Raw genomic sequence first — 8,732 nt, forward strand, 5'->3', positions numbered from 1 at the left:
AACCTTATGGCTTGTTAAGTTCTTGGCTTCCCTCTTGAAACCAAGTCCATCCTTAATTGAGGGGTGTCTACCAATCGTGTAGGCGTCCCTTGCAAATTTTAACTTATCAAATTTGCTTTTGCTAGTCTTAAGTTGGTCATTAAGACTAGCCACTTCATCACTTAACTTTGTAATAGAAGCTATGTGTTCACTACAAGCATCAATATCAAAATCTTTACACCTATTGCAAATCATGACATGTTCTACACAAGAGTTAGATTTATTTGCTACTTCTAGTTTAGCATTTAAATCATTGTTTATGTCCTTTAAGTTAGAAATAGAATTATGGCATGTAGACAACTCACAAGCAAGCATTTCATTCCTCTTAATTTCTAGTGCAAGGGATTTTTGAGCCTCTACAAACTTATCATGTTCTTCATACAGAATATCCTCTTGCTTTTCTAGTAGCCTATTCTTATCATTTAAAGCATCAATCAATTCATTAATCTTGTCAATCTTAGATCTACCTAAGCCCTTCAATAAACATGAATAATCTATTTCATCCTCATCACTAGATTTGTCCTCACTTGAAGAAGCATAAGTAGAGTTTCGAGTACATACCTTCTTCTCCCTTGCCATAAGGCATGTGTGACGCTCGTTGGGGAAGAGGGATGATTTGTTGAAGGCGGTGGCGGCGAGTCCTTCATTGTCGGAGTCGGAAGAGGAGCAATCCGAATCCCACTCCTTGCCTAGATGCGCCTCGCCCTTTGCCTTCTTATAGTTCTTCGTCTTCTCCCTCTTGTTCCCTTGATCCTGATCACTATCATTGTCGGGACAGTTAGCAATAAAATGACCAAGCTTACCACATTTGAAGCATGAGCGCTTCCCCTTTGTCTTGGTCTTGCTTGGCTGCCCCTTGCGACCTTTTAGTGTCGTCTTGAATCTCTTGATGATGAGAGCCATCTCTTCATCATTAAGTCCGGCCACCTCAATTTGTGCCACCTTACTAGGTAGCGTCTCCTTGCTTCTTGTTGCCTTGAGAGCAAGAGGTTGAGGCTCATTGATTGGACCATTCAATGCGTCGTCCACGTATCTTGCTTCCTTGATCATCATTCGCCCGCTTACGAATTTTCCAAGTATCTCCTCGGGCGTCATCTTGGTGTACCTAGGATTCTCACGAATATTGTTCACAAGATGAGGATCAAGGACAGTAAAAGACCTTAACATTAGGCGGACGATGTCGTGGTCCGTCCATCACGTGCTTCCATAGCTTCTTATCTTGTTGACAAGGGTCTTGAGCCGGTTGTACGTTTGGGTTGGCTCTTCTCCCCTTATCATCGCGAATCTCCTGAGTTCGCCTTCCACCAACTCCATCTTGGTGAGCATGGTGACGTCGTTGCCCTCATGTGAGATCTTGAGAGTGTCCCAGATCTGCTTGGCATTGTTCAAGCCGCTCACCTTGTGGTACTCATCCCTGCACAATGAGGCTAGCAACACAGTAGTAGCTTGTGCGTTTTTATGAATTTGCTCATTGATAAACATGGGACTATCACCACTATCAAAATGCATTCCACTCTCCACTATCTCCCATATGCTAGGATGGAGAGAGAACAAGTGACTACGCATTTTGTGACTCCAAAATCCGTAGTCCTCTCCATCAAAATGAGGAGGTTTACCAAGTGGAATAGATAATAAATGAGCATTTGTACTTTGAGGAATACGAGAGTAATCAAAAGAAAAGTTCGAATTGACCGTTTTCTTTTTCTCGTCGTCGTCGTCGTCCTTTTGGGAAGAGGAAGATTCGTCGCTGTCGTAGTAGACGATCTCCTTGATGCGCCTTGTCTTCTTCTTCTTCCCGTCTTTGCGCTTGTGGCTTGAGCCCGAGTCGGTAGGCTTGTCATCCTTCGGCTCGTTCAAGATGGACTCCTTCTCGTTGTTGTTGACCACCATCCCCTTTCCCTTAGGATCCATCTTTTCGGGCGATTAGTCCCTTCTTGAAGAGAACGACTCTGATACCAATTGAGAGCACCTAGAGGGGGGGTGAATAGGTGATCCTGTAAAACTTAAAACTTAAGCCACAAAACTTGGTTAAGTGTTAGCACAATAATCACCAAATGGCTAGAGAGAAGTCTTAGCAAAAACACAATAACCACAAGAGAACAATCACAGAGATGACACATTGGTTTATCCCGTGGTTCGGCCAAGACCAACGCTTACCTACTCCACGTTGTGGCGTCCCAACGGACGAGGGTTGCAATCAACTCCTCTCAAGCGGTCCAAAGACCCACTTGAATACCACGGTGTTTTGCTTGCTTTACTATATCCCGTTTGCGAGGAATCTCCACACTTTGGAGCCTCTCGCCCTTACACTTAGATGATCACAAAGAAACACGGAGTAAGGGATGGATGAGCAACGCACACAAGACTCAGAAATCAGAGCAACAACACGCACACAAGTCGCAACAAGAGCTCGCAACACAACCCAATGGGTTTACAACTCAACTAGAGCTCTAGATGCTATCACAAAGAAACAAATGCGTGGAATCGAAGTCTCGATGCTTAGGATTGCTTTGAGTATACTTGATGTACTCCTCCATACGCCTAGGGGTCCCTTTTATAGCCCCAAGGCAGCTAGGAGACGTTGAGAGCATTCTAGGAAGGCTGATCTTGACTTCTGTCGACTGGCGCACCGGACAGTCCGGTGCACACCGGACACTGTCCGGTGCCCGATTTCTTTCCTTAAATGGCGCAGCCGACCGTTGGCAGCCAGAGAGCCGTTGGCGCACCGGACATGTCCGGTGCACACCGGACAGTCCGGTGCCCCCTTGTAGCCGTTGGCTCGGCCACGTGTCCCGCGCAGATCGCGCGACCGACCGTTGGCCCGGCCGACCGTTGGCTCACCGGACAGTCCGGTGCACACGGGACAGTCTGGTGAATTATAGCCGTACGTCGCCGGTGAATTCCCGAGAGCGTCCAGTTCACTCGAGCCAGCCTGGCACACCGGACACTGTTCGGTGCACCACCGGACAGTCCGATGCTCCCAGACTGAGCAGAGTCTTGGCTGCTCGAGCCAAGACAATTCCAATTCGATTCTTCCTGTTTCCAGCACTTAGACACAATACATTAGTCTCTAAAACAATGTACTAAGTCTGAGAAACATACCTTTATCCTTGATTTGTACTTTGTCCACCATTTTACACAGATCAACTCAAAAGCACTTGCGTTGGCACTCAATCACCAAAATATTTAGAAATGGCCCAAGGGCACATTTCTCTTTCAGTGAGACACGATGATTTGTTTTACCGAGGTTCGGTTCTTGCAAACCTACTCCCCGTTGATGTGGTCACAAAGACCGGGTTTCTTTCAACCCTTTCCCTCTCTCAAACGGTCACTTAGACCGAGTGAGCTTCTCTTCTCAATCAAACGGGACGCAAAGTCCCCGCAAGGACCACCACACAATTGGTGTCTCTTGCCTCGGTTACAATTGAGTTTATCACAAGAAAGAATGAGAAAGAAAAGAAGCAATCCAAGCGCAAGAGCTCAAATGAACACAAATGTCGCTCTCTCTAGTCACTATTTGATTTGGAGTGATTCCGGACTTGGGAGAGGATTTGATCTCTTTGGTTGTGTCTAGAATTGAATGTTATAGCTCTTGTAATGTGTTGAAGGTGGAAAACTTGGATGCCATTGAATGTGGGGTGGTTGGGGTATTTATAGCCCCAACCACCACAAAGTGGCCGTTGGAAGGCTGCTGTCGCATGGCGCACCGGACAGTCCGGTGCGCCACCGGACACTGTCCGGTGTGCCAGCCACGTCATCCGGTCGTTAGGGTTCGACCGTTGGAGCTCTGATTGGTGGGGCCTCTGGGCTGTCCGGTGGTGCACCGGACAGGTCCTGTAGACTGTCCGGTGCGCCTCCTGCGCGTGCTCTGACTCTGGCGCGCACTGTAGCGCATTTAATGCGGTTGCAGTCGACCGTTGCGCGCGAAGTAGCCGTTGCTCTGCTGGCACACCGTACAGTCCGGTGTGCACCGTACAGTCCGATGTGCACCGGACAGTCCGGTGAATTATAGCGGAGCGGCCTCCCATTTTTCCGAAGGTGGCAAGTTCAGCTTCGAGTTCCCTGGTGCACCAGACACTGTCCGGTGGCACACCGGACAGTCCGGTGCGCCAGACCAGGGTACCGTTTGGGATGTCTTTTGATCTCTTTGTTTGAACCCTTTCTTGGTCTTTTTATTGGCTTATTGTGAACCTTTGACACCTGTAGAACTCATAGACTAGAGCAAGCTAGTCAGTCCAATTATTTGTGTTGGACAATTCAACCACCAAAATCAATTAGGAAAAAGGTGTAAGCCTAATTCCCTTTCAAAAATCCCTTAAACTTTTCCACGTAACTGAGGTCAAAGAAAGGATAAATCGAAACACGTATGAAAATTCCTACATAAGGGCTGGTTTGGTGACCAGATAAATTGAAAAGATCTAACAAGATGATTTCTTCTCATGAATCCACTACATTTTCCCTGGTCAACAAATCAGCCTTAAATGATGTCTAAGATAAGATAAACGCATAAGTGAGGTTTACGAAATAATAAATCAAAACACGCATGAAAATGTCCACATAAGGGATGTCCAACAAAGGATAAATCGAAGCCTTTCACTGTAAAAAGAATATAAATTGTGGCAAACCTCTTTGGAATCCGTAATCTGGTGACTTCTCATCACCGTAATAGGTCTGCCCTCGATGATTATACATTTTAACTTCAGTTTGATTTGAAAATTTAAATTCTGCCATTTTAACACGTGAGAGAGATATAGTGCCTGTTTGGTTCAGCTTTTTTCTGACCAGCTTTTCTAAAAATTTGGCTGTGGGGAGAATCTGAGTATCATTACGATTACATGTGGAGGAAGATAAAGTTGTTCATAGGACTACGAAGCGTGCCGTGGGGAGAATAAATTTGGCTGTGTGGAGAATCTGAGTATCACTACGAAGCGTGCCGTGGGAAGATAAATTTGGCTGTGGGGAGAATCTGAGTATCACTACGAAGCGTGCCGTGCCCAGATGGGCCGGCGTGCCGCTGCCGCGGCCCAGGCACGGCCCGTGAGCCTGTTAGTCGTGCCGGGCCGGCCCAGTGGCACTATGGCCCATCTGAGTATATTGTAGAATTTAGCAAAAAATGTGTAGTTGTGGGGGCTCGAACTGACAACCTAGTGCATAAGAGGCTTAAACGCATCCATCTAACCAATGCAGCTGTAGTTTTGTTGTGTTATATGTTGAATTCTTATACTTAATATATGTAAACTATTATTTATAAAATAAAAAATGTAACCGTGTCGTGCCCGTGCCAGCACTACGGGTCAAGATAGTGGCCCAGGCACGACACTATAGCCGTGCCGTGCCAGGCACTGGCACTATACTAACCGGATCGGGTCGTGCTTGGACCGTGCCTTTTCGTGCCGTGCCTGGGCTGGCCCATCGTGTTAGTGCCAAATGGCCATCTATAGTTTGAGAACCTTAATTTTTTAAATCGTTTTTATTTTTTCTAAAGAAAATTAATTTAATTTTTCTTATAAAAATAGAAACCACTTGATAAAATGGAGTTATAAAACTAGGCTTAAATAAATTTTAGTTAAAAATAAATATAAATATGATCTGAACTTAATTTAATCTGATTTTTAATTTTTATATTGACTAGGTGTATGCCCGTGCGTTGCTACGGAGTCAATATGTATTGTTAAGATACATTAAAATGTGGAAACACTATGATAAAATACATTGATATGTAAAAACACTAATTATTATCCGACACTTTTTATTAGCATCACTAAAAGTGGATGTTTACATACCTCAAAAAATATAAATATAATTAGATGATTGTGCGTTGCTATAGTTTTTATATATCACAAGTAGACCTTTTTTAATGGAATAACATATTCTAATCCGAGAAGTCTCTATCCACTCCTTCTATCTTCCGTTAAATAAACGGATGGTCCAAGAAAGAACGAAATGCTAGACTATACAAGATGTAGGATCAGCTATAGAAAAAGTAGAGCATCCAAATATCTTGCTTACAAAACTCTAAGAGTTAGATGAAATGGGAAGGAACACGAGAAAACTGTGATAAACCACCGGCTTCCATACATGCTTGGGTTTATCATTTCTTCAACAAAGTGTTCTCCCAATTTTGGCATGAGCTCCATAGCTAATTTCTCAAACTGAGACATATATTGCTGCAAGAGCGGCAAACCAGGCTATTCCAATGGTAAAAACATATCAGTACAAGTCTTTATACTAACACTACAAGGCTATGATAGTCAAACCAGTTCCATATTTGAACACAACTGCAAAACACATAAGCATGTAACTTTCCTCCATTACAACAACAACATAGTTTTTAAGAAAGCCCACAATTTAATGCATAGAACTTATTTCCTTGTTTTCATAATGTGAGAATGTATAACTTACTGTTCGCCTGCAATATCATTTCTTGTAAGCTTTTGTAGGACATCAATCTCTATCATTATTTCATAACCAAAAGAGATTAACAATACAAGATTTATAGTGTCGAAGAAAACGAGCTGTATGGCAACTTTTTTGGTTTGCTTGATAGCATAAAAATAAGCATACAGTTAGATGGATATAATATTATAGACAATAAACCGGGTTGCAAACTGCACTTCATAGTAAATACTACCTTGGAAAAAACACAGGTCAGCTATACTCATTACATTATAGCACCGAAAACAAATACTTAACGAAATAATTATAACCCCTCAGTTACCTGCGTAAGAGGTACTGTCAACCTTTTTCCAGGGACCACTCAAGTGTAGGTTCTCAGACCCTTACGGTTTTAGCAGTATAACATTTGCCTTCACCTATGGGAGGTGCCAGAAGTTGTAGTTGTAGGCAAAGTTTCAGTAAGATGGGGAAACAACAATCATAGTTGCATAACCAAAAGCGATTAGTAGTACCATATTTATAGTGTCGAAGAAAACGAGCAGTATGCCAACTTTTTAGGTTTGCCTGATAGCATAGAATTAAAGATACTATTAGACATATATAATATTATAGACAATAAACCGGGTTGCAAACTGCACTTCATAGTAAATACTACCTTAGAAAAAACGCAGGCCAGCTATACTGATTATATTATAGCACTTAAAACAAATACTTAACAAAATAATAATAACCCATTAGTTACCTGCGCAAGAGGTACTGTCCAACCTTTTTCATGCGACCACTCAAGGTTCTCAGATCCTTACAATTGCCTTCACCTATAAAAAACGTGCAGAGGCGCGGTTGCAAAAAAAATCAGTAAATTGTTCAACCTACCAGTAAAGATATATACAGATTTGTAAAGAAGAAAAACAGTAAATAATCGGGTGCAACCACTGCGTAGTCTACATGGTGATGAAGCTGAGCTGAAAGAGAGAGGGACACGTGATGGAAGATGCTATCTGAGATCCTCATGACTTTGACTGATGCCGTCTGAGGGAATCCTCATTATTGATGCTGTCTTGTCTGGGGGGAGCCGAGAGACGCAGCACGCGACGCGACCGAACTAAAAGCTAAGCATATAGGTCGATGCCCAGAGTTTGGCAGGCTGGTTAGTCCGGTACTTCCGGTCGACGGCCTTCATCCTCTCCATGTCCTCGCCGGAGATGTCGAAACCGAAGACGTCAAAGTTCTCCTGCAGCCTCTCCACCTTAGAGGTCTTGGGGATCACCACCGTGTCCCGCTGCAGACCCCAGCGGAGGACGAGCTACGCCGGCGTCTTGCCGTACTTCTCAGCCAAGCTCTGCAGATCGTTGCGACAACCACAATGGCAAAGTTAGCAGACCGCATTGGCACCAGAACTGACGATAGGACAGATTCGAAATGGCAACCACCTTGATGACAGGGTCGTCCAGGCACGACACCCTCCCGAACCACTCGGCATTGGCGGTGGAGCCACCCAGCGGGGTGTGCGCGGTCACGCAGATCCCGTGCTTCTGGCAGAACTTGACAAGAGAGTCGCGCTGGAAGTAAGGGTGCGTCTCAATCTGGTTCACCGCCGGCTTTATCTTGGTCCAGTGATTCCCGTGCAAGCCACCGTCGCGAGCGCACACTCCTACCCGTGCTAAGCCCCTACAACATGTAGAAAAATGAACGGCTAAAGCAATAGCAGAAGTGTCTCCTGTTCTCTTATATGTACGGATGCGCTTTACGCTAGCAACCGGAGATTCTATAAGGCTAACAGCAGATGATGGCACCGTTTTAGGAACTTTGTCACTCAAAGGATGCTAAAAAATCTGTGAGTCAGTAAAGGAAAAACATGTAACACATATCATACAGTTCTGCATTATCACTATAGTCATGAAGAAAGAGATGTAACTTCAGAGAAACTGTATGACTGAATGAACCAGAGATGATAATAGGATACATAAGCATGGTTGCCGCATGAATTGAATATGACTTCATCCCCTCCTGTAAGGGGAACTTTTGTGCCTGAACTTATGGACCTTCCATTTAATTGGACCATACCCTTCTTTCCAAGAACTTCTAACTCACATGGACCTCCTTGCTGAAAATCAAACATCAAAACCAATGAAATGCTTGCAGACTAACACTTGAGGATGTTCATGCACTCCTCAGATAATGAATATGAACCATAAAAACAAGAACATACCTCAAGGCGCCGCAGCTTGCAAAGCACCTTGCTAACAGGCTGGTATTTCAGCCACAAATTACAGTGTTTGCTTTGACCAATAGAAAAT

The 8,732-nt window shown here is 44.1% G+C and overlaps 1 long non-coding RNA gene across 1 annotated transcript; it reads right to left on the reverse strand.

The window, feature by feature from the left end:
• Positions 1-8,429: 8,429 nt before the first annotated feature.
• On the reverse strand, positions 8,430-8,732 carry LOC109943132 (uncharacterized). Its single transcript, XR_002265817.1, has 2 exons — positions 8,645-8,732; positions 8,430-8,539 (listed from the first exon to the last, which is right to left on the reverse strand). It is a non-coding gene; the product is annotated as an uncharacterized lncRNA (long non-coding RNA).

Source organism: Zea mays, chromosome 10 (genome assembly GCF_902167145.1).
Source record: "Zea mays cultivar B73 chromosome 10, Zm-B73-REFERENCE-NAM-5.0, whole genome shotgun sequence".
NCBI classification, from domain to species: Eukaryota; Viridiplantae; Streptophyta; class Magnoliopsida; order Poales; family Poaceae; genus Zea; species Zea mays.